We start from the raw sequence: 12834 nt of genomic DNA on the forward strand, positions 1-12834 counted from the left end.
TCACACACTTCATCAGTCTCTCATTCACAATTTGACTAGCACTTGATAATATCCTCACCAGGCCTCGAATTTCCCAGCGGTATCCCCCTTGTGTGGCCGTAGTGTCCCCTAAAAAAATCTATGCCTTTTGCGGCCAAAGTAGCCGTTGTGCCCTTGGGCTGAATATAATAACACTCACGTCTCTCTCAGATACTTCAATTCTTATTAGCCAACACCAGTCACTGATTCAGCATGACCATGCCCCCAGTGCACAAATTGAGGTCCGTACAGAAATGGTTTGTCAAGATCGGTGTGGAAGAACTTGACTGGCCTGTAGAGATCACTGACCTCCACTCCATCAAACACCTTTGGGATGAATTGGAACACCGACTGCGAGCCAGGCCTAATCACCCAACATCAGTGCTCCACCTCACAAATGCGCTTGTCGCTGAATGGAAGCAAGTCCCTGCAACAATGTTCCAACATCCTAGTGGAAAGACTTCCCAGAAGAGTGGAGGCTGTTATAGCAGCAAATGGGGGGGACCAACTCCATATTAATGACTTCCCAGATAGGTGGAGGCTGTTATAGCAGCAAAGGGGGGACCAACTCCATATTAATGACTTCCCAGAAGAGTGGAGGCTGTTATAGCAGCAAAGGGGGGACCAACTCCATATTATTGCCCATGATTTTGGAATGAGATGTTTGACGAGCAGGTGTCCACATGCTATTGATCGTGTGTGTACACAGAAAATGAAAAAACACAAACTGTCCTTTTGTGAGCCAAATCTCCAATTTGGGACCATTTTAGCATTGCAGTAGATTACAACGCCGATGGACAAAGAGTATGTCGCCGTAGCTCAACAAGAATAGCCTGTGCAGCTGCCAACACCTCAGACATGTTGACACATTTACATCACCCCAGTATTCCTACCACCAGAGCCAGACAGAGACGCAAATAAATAACTTAAGTCTCCCCCTCTGCATTTAAGCAGCCCTTTTCACAGCTGATTCTGACCGGGCCAAAGAAATTACAAGAACGATAGGCATGTTTATAGCCGCAGATATGCGTCTACCATTCTCGGTGGTTGAGAAGATGTCAGATAGTGTCAGAACTTCATGAAACCGAGTCACATCATGAACTCCACCCATTTCAGCAAACAGGAAGTACCCCGCTCTATATAAGCACCCATTTCAGCAAACAGGGTAGTACCCTGCTCTACATAAGCACCCATTTCAGCAAACAGGGTAGTACCCTGCTCTATATAAGCACCCATTTCAGCAAACAGGGTAGTACCCTGCTCTATATAAGCACCCATTTCAGCAAACATGGTAGTACCCAGCTCTATATAAGCACCCATTTAAGCAAACATGGTAGTACCCGCTCTACATAAGCACTCATTTCAGCAAACAGGGTAGTACCCGCTCTATATAAGCACCTATTTCAGCAAACACGTAGTACCCTGCTCTATATAAGCACCCATTTCAGCAAACAGGTAGTACCCGCTCTATATAAGCACCCATTTCAGCAAACAGGTAGTACCCGCTCTATATAAGCACTCATTTCAGCAAACGGGTAGTACCCCGCCCTATATAACCACCCATTTCAGCAAACAGGTAGTACCCGCTCTATATAAGCACCCATTTCAGCAAAAAGGTAGTACCCGCTCTATATAAGCACCCATTTCAGCAAACAGGTAGTACCCGCTCTATATAAGCACCCATTTCAGCAAACAGGTAGTACCCCACTCTATATAAGCACCCATTTCAGCAAACAGGATAGTACCCTGCTCTATATAAGCACCCATTTCAGCAAACAGGGTAGTACCCGCTCTATATAAGCACTCATTTCAGCAAACAGGGTAGTACCCGTTCTACATAAGCACCCATTTCAGCAAACAGGTAGTACCCGCTCTATAAGCACCCATTTCAGCAAACAGGTAGTACCCGCTCTATATAAGCACTGATTTCAGCAAACAGGTAGTACCCCGCTCTATATAAGCACCCATTTCAGCAAACAGGGTAGTACCCGCTCTATATACGCACCCATTTCGGCAAACAGGAAGTACCCTGCTCTATATAAGCACCCATTTCAGCAAACAGGGTAGTACCCGCTCTACATAAGCACCCATTTTAGCAAACAGTTAGTACCCGCTCTATATAAGCACCCATTTCAGCAAACAGGTACGCACCCATTTCAGCAAACAGGAAGTACCCGCTCTATATAAGCACCCATTTCAGCAAACAGGGTAGTACCCGCTCTATATAAGCACCCATTTCAGCAAACAGGGTAGTACCCGCTCTATATAAGCACCCATTTCAGCAAACAGGGTAGTACCCGCTCTATATAAGCACCCATTTCAGCAAACAGGTAGTAACCCCGCTCTATATAAGCACCCATTTCAGCAAACAGGGTAGTACCCCGCTCTATATAAGCACCCATTTCAGCAAACAGGGTAGTACCCCGCTCTATATAAGCACCCATTTCAGCTAACAGGGTAGTACCCCGCTCTATATAAGCACCCATTTCAGCAAACAGGTAGTACCCGCTCTATATAAGCACCCATTTCAGCAAAAAGGTAGTACCCCGCTCTATATAAGCACCCATTTCAGCAAACAGGGTAGTACCCCGCTCTATATAAGCACCCATTTCAGCAAACATATATAAGCAAGCTAAAGCCAAAATTGGCAATGAATTTGCCAATGCACCATGTGTTGCGCTTAAGACGGGAGAACCCTCTCTCTCTACAGAGAGATACTTAAGCTAGGCTACTTAACAGTGAAAGCCCATCACTCCAGAGGGAAATGTGAAGTACCGCGCTACAGACATGCCTCCTTTAGTCACAAAAGGGCCTGTATTTTTCTCTTCGTAAGAAAACATTATTACATAGGCCTATACAATGTCTGAGCCATGTTTACATTTTGATTTCATAAGCATATTGCTCTTTCTGTTGTTTGTATTTATTATGGATACATATTAGCACTCTCCCTGGGGTTTATTATGGATACATATTAGCACTCTCCCTGGGGTTTATTATGGATACCCATTAGCACTCTCCCTGGGGTTTATTATGGATACATATTAGCACTCTCCCTGGGGTTTATTATGGATACCCATTAGCACTCTCCCTGGGGTTTATTATGGATACATATTAGCACTCTCCCTGGGGTTTATTATGGATACCCATTAGCACTCTCCCTGGGGTTTATTATGGATAGATATTAGCACTCTCCCTGGGGTTTATTATGGATACATATTAGCACTCTCCCTGGGGTTTATTATGGATACATATTAGCACTCTCCCTGGGGTTTATTATGGATACATATTAGCACTCTCCCTGGGGTTTATTATGGATACCCATTAGCACTCTCCCTGGGGTTTATTATGGATACATATTAGCACTCTCCCTGGGGTTTATTATGGATACATATTAGCACTCTCCCTGGGGTTTATTATGGATACATATTAGCACTCTCCCTGGGGTTTATTATGGATACATATTAGCACTCTCCCTGGGGTTTATTATGGATACCCATTAGCACTCTCCCTGGGGTTTATTATGGATACCCATTAGCACTCTCCCTGGGGTTTATTATGGATACATATTAGCACTCTCCCTGGGGTTTATTATGGATACATATTAGCACTCTCCCTGGGGTTTATTATGGATACATATTAGCACTCTCCCTGGGGTTTATTATGGATACCCATTAGCACTCTCCCTGGGGTTTATTATGGATACCCATTAGCACTCTACCTGGGGTTTATTATGGATACATATTAGCACTCTCCCTGGGGTTTATTATGGATACCCATTAGCACTCTCCCTGGGGTTTATTATGGATACATATTAGCACTCTCCCTGGGGTTTATTATGGATACATATTAGCACTCTCCCTGGGGTTTATTATGGATACCCATTAGCACTCTCCCTGGGGTTTATTATGGATACATATTAGCACTCTCCCTGGGGTTTATTATGGATACCCATTAGCACTCTCCCTGGGGTTTATTATGGATACATATTAGCACTCTCCCTGGGGTTTATTATGGATAGATATTAGCACTCTCCCTGGGGTTTATTATGGATACATATTAGCACTCTCCCTGGGGTTTATTATGGATACATATTAGCACTCTCCCTGGGGTTTATTATGGATACATATTAGCACTCTCCCTGGGGTTTATTATGGATACCCATTAGCACTCTCCCTGGGGTTTATTATGGATACATATTAGCACTCTCCCTGGGGTTTATTATGGATACATATTAGCACTCTCCCTGGGGTTTATTATGGATACATATTAGCACTCTCCCTGGGGTTTATTATGGATACATATTAGCACTCTCCCTGGGGTTTATTATGGATACCCATTAGCACTCTCCCTGGGGTTTATTATGGATACCCATTAGCACTCTCCCTGGGGTTTATTATGGATACATATTAGCACTCTCCCTGGGGTTTATTATGGATACATATTAGCACTCTCCCTGGGGTTTATTATGGATACATATTAGCACTCTCCCTGGGGTTTATTATGGATACCCATTAGCACTCTCCCTGGGGTTTATTATGGATACCCATTAGCACTCTACCTGGGGTTTATTATGGATACATATTAGCACTCTCCCTGGGGTTTATTATGGATACCCATTAGCACTCTCCCTGGGGTTTATTATGGATACATATTAGCACCCTCCCTGGGGTTTATTATGGATACATATTAGCACTCTCCCTGGGGTTTATTATGGATACATATTAGCACTCTCCCTGGGGTTTATTATGGATACATATTAGCACTCTCCCTGGGGTTTATTATGGATACATATTAGCACTCTCCCTGGGGTTTATTATGGATACATATTAGCACTCTCCCTGGGGTTTATTATGGATACATATTAGCACTCTCCCTGGGGTTTATTATGGATACATATTAGCACTCTCCCTGGGGTTTATTATGGATACATATTAGCACTCTCCCTGGGGTTTATTATGGATACCCATTAGCACTCTCCCTGGGGTTTATTATGGATACCCATTAGCACTCTCCCTGGGGTTTATTATGGATACATATTAGCACTCTCCCTGGGGTTTATTATGGATACATATTAGCACTCTCCCTGGGGTTTATTATGGATACATATTAGCACTCTCCCTGGGGTTTATTATGGATACCCATTAGCACTCTCCCTGGGGTTTATTATGGATACATATTAGCACTCTCCCTGGGGTTTATTATGGATACATATTAGCACTCTCCCTGGGGTTTATTATGGATACATATTAGCACTCTTCATGGGGTCCAGAAAAATTAAAGCAGTTATACAATTTTAAAAACATCACAACACACTGTGTGCCCTCAGGCCCCTTCTTCACCACTACAATATATTTACAATACAAAATCAATGTGTACATGCTTGTATAGTACGTATGTTATCGTGTGTGTGTGTGTGTGTGTGTGTGTGTGTGTGTATACATTAGTGCCTGTTTGTGTCTTCAATGTCCCCGCTGTTCCATAAGGTGTATTTTAATCTAATTTTACTGCCTGCGTCAGTTACTTGATGTGGAATAGAGTTCCATGTAGTCATGACTCTATATAGTACTGTGCACCTCCCATAGTCTGTTCTGGACTTGGGAACTGTGAAGAGACCTCTGGTGGCATGTCTTGTGGGGTATGCATGAGTGTCTGAGCTGTGAGCCAGTAGTTCAAACAGACAGCTTGGTGCATTCAACATGTCAATACCTCTCACAAATACAAGTAGTGAGGAAGTCAATCTCTCCTCCACTTTGAGCCAGGAGAGATTGACATGCATATTATTAATATTAGCTCTATGTGTACATCCAAGGGCCAGCCGTGCTGCCCTGTTCTGAGCCAATTGCAATTGTCCAAAGTCCCCCTTTGTGGCACGTGACAATACGACTGAAAAATAGTCCAGGTGCGAAGGAACTAGGGCCTGTAGGACCTGCCTTGTTGATAGTGTCGTTAAGAAGGTAGAAACTAGGGCCTGTAGGACCTGCCTTGTTGATAGTGTCGTTAAGAAGGTAGAAACTAGGGCCTGTAGGACCTGCCTTGTTGATAGTGTCGTTAAGAAGGTAGAAACTAGGGCCTGTAGGACCTGCCTTGTTGATAGTGTCGTTAAGAAGGTAGAAACTAGGGCCTGTAGGACCTGCCTTGTTGATAGTGTCGTTAAGAAGGTAGAAACTAGGGCCTGTAGGACCTGCCTTGTTGATAGTGTCGTTAAGAAGGTAGAAACTAGGGCCTGTAGGACCTGCCTTGTTGATAGTGTCGTTAAGAAGGTAGAAACTAGGGCCTGTAGGACCTGCCTTGTTGATAGTGTCGTTAAGAAGGTAGAAACTAGGGCCTGTAGGACCTGCCTTGTTGATAGTGTCGTTAAGAAGGTAGAAACTAGGGCCTGTAGGACCTGCCTTGTTGATAGTGTCGTTAAGAAGGTAGAAACTAGGGCCTGTAGGACCTGCCTTGTTGATAGTGTCGTTAAGAAGGTAGAAACTAGGGCCTGTAGGACCTGCCTTGTTGATAGTGTCGTTAAGAAGGTAGAAACTAGGGCCTGTAGGACCTGCCTTGTTGATAGTGTCGTTAAGAAGGTAGAAACTAGGGCCTGTAGGACCTGCCTTGTTGATAGTGTCGTTAAGAAGGTAGAAACTAGGGCCTGTAGGACCTGCCTTGTTGATAGTGTCGTTAAGAAGGTAGAAACTAGGGCCTGTAGGACCTGCCTTGTTGATAGTGTCGTTAAGAAGGTAGAAACTAGGGCCTGTAGGACCTGCCTTGTTGATAGTGTCGTTAAGAAGGTAGAAACTAGGGCCTGTAGGACCTGCCTTGTTGATAGTGTCGTTAAGAAGGTAGAAACTAGGGCCTGTAGGACCTGCCTTGTTGATAGTGTCGTTAAGAAGGTAGAAACTAGGGCCTGTAGGACCTGCCTTGTTGATAGTGTCGTTAAGAAGGTAGAAACTAGGGCCTGTAGGACCTGCCTTGTTGATAGTGTCGTTAAGAAGGTAGAAACTAGGGCCTGTAGGACCTGCCTTGTTGATAGTGTCGTTAAGAAGGTAGAAACTAGGGCCTGTAGGACCTGCCTTGTTGATAGTGTCGTTAAGAAGGTAGAAACTAGGGCCTGTAGGACCTGCCTTGTTGATAGTGTCGTTAAGAAGGTAGAAACTAGGGCCTGTAGGACCTGCCTTGTTGATAGTGTCGTTAAGAAGGTAGAAACTAGGGCCTGTAGGACCTGCCTTGTTGATAGTGTCGTTAAGAAGGTAGAGCATCGCTGTGTTATGGACAGACTTCTCCCCATCTTAGCTACTGTTGTATCAATATGTTTTGACCATGACAGTTTACAATCCAGGGTTACTCCAAGCAGTTTAGTCACCTCAAGGGTTTAGTGAATGATTTGGCTAATACAATGCTTTTAGTTTTTGAAATATTTAGGCCTAATGTATTCCTTGTAGCCCATTCTGAAACTAACTGCAGCTCTTTGTTAAGTGTTGCAGTCGCTGACGTATAGTGTTGAGTCATCCGCATACATAGACACACTGGCTTTACTCAAAGCAGGTCATTAGTAAAGATTGAAAAAGTAAGGAGCATAGACAGCTGCCCTGGGGAATGCCTGACTCTACCTGGATTATGTTGGAGAGGCTTCCATTTAAGAACACCCTCTGTGTTCTGTTAGACAGGTAACTCTTTAAGCAATAACATGCATTTTTCCAGCATCAGACTATGATCGATCATGTCAAAAGCCGCACTGAAGTCTAACAAAACAGCCCCCACAATATTTTTCATCATCAATTTCTCTCATGTTGTCAGATCCCGGTGGCTTGTCATTGTTGATAGACAGAAAATTAAAATAACAAGGCAGTTAACCCACTGTTCCTAGGCCGTAATTGTAAATAAGAATTAGTTCTTAACTGACTTGCCTAGTTAAATAAAGGTTACATTTTTTAAAAAGTCCCCCCTGGACCATTCTTAACATTTGGACGTCAGAAATTAATGTTCCAATCTTTGACGTTAGAGTTTTTTTAGGCAGGCCAAACTCTCTAGACAAAGCATTCCTTTGGTGGATACTGAAAGGCAGAGAGGGAAAGTTCCCTCTAAATTTACGACCAGCTGTTAAGTCATAAAACCAGCCCAACTCCCCCCTCTCCTGTGGGCTGTTATCTGTCCACCATGTTCCAAGCTGATCTGGCACCTTTGATCCTCACTAAGGAGAGAGAGTCAAATTTCATTTAAGGTGCTCCAAAGCTTTTTACTATCGTTCTTGATATAATTTCTCTGTTTCATAGTGTAGTTTCTTATTTTTAATTCAGTTTTGCAACATGATTTCTTAATTTGCAGTACGTTTGCCAAGCAGCTGTGCAGCCAGACTTATTTACCATTCCTTTTACCTCATCCCTCTCAACCATACAATTTTTCAATTCCTCATCAATCATGGGGGATTTAACAGTGTTGACAGTCATTTTCTTAAATGGGTGCATGCTTATTAGTAACTGAAATAAGAAATTGCAGCGTCTGGTTGCTCCTCATACCACACCATGGACCAATAAATATCAACAACATAGGAATCACTATATAAAAAAAATAAATCTATTGTTGGTCTTCTTATACACTATATTAGGCCCAGCCTTTGGAACCTTTCCTAGATATGGCTACTATATTGTGATCACTACATCCTTTGGATTTGGATTCTGCTTTAGAGCAGATTTCTGCAGCGTTAGTAAAGATGTGATCAATACAGGTTGATGATTTAATTCCTGTGCTGTTTGTAACTACCCTGGTAGGTTGACTGATAACCTGAACCAGGCTTCAGACTGGTTACAGTTTGAAGCTTTTTCTTTATTGGGCAGCTTGATGAAAGCCAGACAATATTTAAAATCGCCCAGAAAATATACTTCTCTGTTGATATCACATATATTATCAAGCATGTCACACGTTATCCAGATACTGACTGTTAGCACTTGGTGGTCTACAGCAGCTTCCCACCAGAATGGGCTTTAGGTGAGGCAGATGAACCTGTAGCCATATTACTTCCAACAGTATTTAACATGAGATCCTCTCTAAGCTTTACAGGAATGTGATTCTGAACATAAACAGCAACACCTCCACCATTGGCATTTCTGTCTTTTCTGTAGATGTTATAACCTTGTATTGCTACCAAGCCAATCAAAAAGGTATTATCTAAATTTCAGAGATTGTCAGAATATGAATGTCATCGGTTACTAGCAAATTTCTGATTTCATGAACCTTGTTTCTTAAGCTACACATGTTAACGTGGGCTATCAACACTTTCTGGGATGCTTGAATGTTTTTCTTGCTTTACATGTAGGAGCAGCGCTCTCCACCATGGAGAGATAGACATGCTCTGGTTATTTATGTTAGTGCAGGATGAGCTGCACACGGTGGACTTCCTGCTCGGGCACACCGCCTCATACTGTTAGCACTAACTCTGGTTCATAGGCATAGGATTTCCGCATACAATAGCTGTAGGATCAGCAGAGGCATTCAGGGCAGTAAGAGGGACATAAATTAGGTTACTTACATTGTGTCTTCCAATGCCCCTGGAATAATGTACATTTGTTAAAGCATTATGACAACTCAGCAACACAAATGGTAGGGATTAACTGAGCTGGACTTGGGTCATTGATAAGTAATTGTCTCAACGCAGCCTTATAATGCTGTGAAAGGATCCTGGAACCCAAATGATTTGGGTGGATCCCATCCTCCTTATAAAACATGTTGTTTCCAAAAGGTATCGAAATTGTCAACAAAAAGTTACCCATTGATCTGCAATAATCACATAGCCAGTTGTGAAGAGAAAAGATTATTCTCAAGCGTTCAATGCCACAATTCAGAGGTGCCCTTCAAAATGTCATTAAAACCCACATAGACAGAATCGATTTCCATGTCCTGACGTAGCACATTTGGGAGCAGCTTGGTAATGTAATTTACTGGAGCTCCGGGATAGGACATTGTTTTTGCACCAGGAACGGTCACATTTCTTACCATGGAGCTGCCCAAAATCACAGCTGGCGAGAAGGACAAGGAAATTCACCCACTCCCACGCGTCACAGGATTCCGAGAACCCTTTATGGACAGGTCGAGAGTCAGAATAACTTGAGCCCGTTGTTCCTGGCGCAGGCCTCCGACAGATGGAGAAGCCCCACTCGATCCAGAGCAGGGACGGAAGGTTGCCGACGTTGACTTCGAAATCGTAGGAATAGGCACTGCGGTCGCAGTGATTGAACAGCCGTCGATTGCCGTGCTCCTTCGACTCTGCTATCAGATGGGGAGGAAAGGCAGGAGATTGCTCCCCTGGCAAACTCTGGGCAACCCTGGCCTGATAACAACAAGGCGGAGATGCATCCTACGAGCGCCGTCCAGGTAAACATTCCTCTATGCCTTTTCCCCCAGTTTCTTACGTAGGCTGGCGACCAGCGTGATCAAGGAAGCCACCTCAAGCCTATAATCCTCGGCAAGCAAACAATTGGTGCAATGATTGATCCAGTTTGTCCCGAAACAAAGCATAGTAGATACAACTCCTACAGAGCTGGACCCGTTCATTTACCTCTCCAGACAAAGAGGGCTCCATTGTTGTTCATTTAAAAAAATCCAAAAGATTGTTATTCCTGATGGTGCTCTCATCGGGTAAAGGTCTCATTATCATGTGGAATCAGGAATACCATTTAAAATGTCCCTGCTGTACTGAACCGTGACCCCAAAACCTCCATAGTACCTAAACGTGGATTTGGTGAACCATTACACCAATGTATTTGGTCTACTTAGTAGGGTGTTAGGGGTGAGCTTGATTAAGCATGGGGTTTGCGCCTAGTTTTGGGACAAAGCCTAGTCATTGGTTCCCAGTGGTGGAAAAGATACCCAATTGTCATACTTGAGTAAAAGTAAAGATACCATAATAGAACATTTCAAGTGAAAGTCACCCAGTAAAATAATAATACTTCAGTAAAAGTATTTGATACTTACGTATTAAGAAGTAAATGTAATTGCTAACATGTACTTAAGTATCAAAAGTAAAAAGTACAAGTATAAATAATTTAAAATTCATTATATTATGCAAACCAGGTGGTACGATTAACAAACAAAGCATTTCCTGTAGGGATGACCAGGGATTTTCTCTTGATAAATGCGTGAAATGGTCAATTTTGCTGTCCTGCTAAGCATTCAAAATGTAACAAGTACTTGTGGGTGTCAGGGAAACTGTACAGAGTAGAAAGTACATTACTTGATTTAGGACTAGACGACCAGTTCTTATAGCCTTTAGCCGTACCCTCATCCTACTCTGTTCCTCTGGTTATGTAGAGGTTAACCCAGGCCCTGTGTCCCCAGGCGCTCTCACTTGTTGACTTTTGTAACCGTAAAAGCCTTGGTTTCATGCATGTTAACAGCAGAAGCCTCCTGCCTAAGTTTGCTTTATTCACTGCTTTAGCACACTCCGCCAACCCTGATGTCCTAGCCGTGTCTGAGTCCTGGCTTATTCTGAGTACATAGCTCGGCCATCACAGGCTAGCTAATTTGACACCCACCAAGTTTGGGGCAACCTAAACTCAGAATTACTATTAGAAAAATTGGATTACCTTTGCTGTTCTTCGTCAGAATGCACTCTCAGGACTTCTACTTCAACAACAAATGTTGTTTTGGTTCCAAATAATCCATAGTTATATCCAAATACCTCCGTTTTGTTCGTGCGTTCAGGTCACTATCCGAAGGGTAACGCGCGAGCGCATTTTGTGACAAGAAATGTCAAAATATTCCATTACCGTACTTAGAAGCATGTCAAACGCTGTTTAAAATCAATTTTTATGCTATTTTTCTCGTAAAATAGCGATAATATTCCAACCGGGCAACGTTGTATTCATTCAAAAGAGAGAAAGAAAAACATGTCGAGTTCTCGTGACCTCGCATCTCCAGTCTCACTGTCCCCAGGCTGACCACTTACAAACTCTGCTCCTATACTTTGCCCAGAGACAGCAGACACCCCATTCCACTTTCTGGCGGCTTCAGAGAGCCAATGGAAGCCTTAGAAAGTGTCACGTTACAGCACAGATGCTGTAATTTCGATAGAGATGCAACAGAAGGACAACAAATTGTCAGACAGGGCACTTCCTGCATGGAATGTTCAGGTTTTGGCCTGCCATATGAGTTCTGTTATACTCACAGACACCATTCAAACAGTTTTAGAAACTTGAGTGTTTTCTATCCAAATCTACTAACTATATGCATATTCTAGTTTCTGGGCAGAGAAGTAACCAGATTAAATCGGGTACGTTTTTTATCCGGCCGTGAAAATACTGCCCCCTATCCCAAAGAAGTTAAGCATCTTCAATCCAAAATTAAATCTAGAATTTGCTTCCTATTTCGCAACCAAGCATCCTTCACTCATGCTGCCAAACATACCCTCGTAAAACTGACCATCCTACCGATCCTCAACTTCGGGGATGTCATTTACAAAATAGCCTCCAATACTCTACTCAACAAATTGGATGCAGTCTATCACAGTGCCATCCATTTTGTCACCAAAGCCCCATATACTACCCACCACTGCGACCTGTATGCTCTCGTTGGCTGGCCCTCGCTTCATACTTGTCGCCAAACCCACTGGCTCCAGGTCGTCTATAAGTCTTTGCTAGGTAAAGCCCTGCCTTATCTCAGCTCACTGGTCACCATAGCAACACCGACCCGTAGCACGCGCTCCAGCAGGTATATTTCACTGGTCATTCCCAAATCCAACACCTGCTTTGGCCACCTTTCCTTCCAGTTCTCTGCTGCCTACGACTGGAACTAATTGCAAAAAAAATAATAAAATAAAAATATCACCTTCACTAACGTTAAGCA

This window comes from Salmo trutta, chromosome 14, assembly GCF_901001165.1.
Source record: "Salmo trutta chromosome 14, fSalTru1.1, whole genome shotgun sequence".
Classification (NCBI taxonomy): Eukaryota; Metazoa; Chordata; class Actinopteri; order Salmoniformes; family Salmonidae; genus Salmo; species Salmo trutta.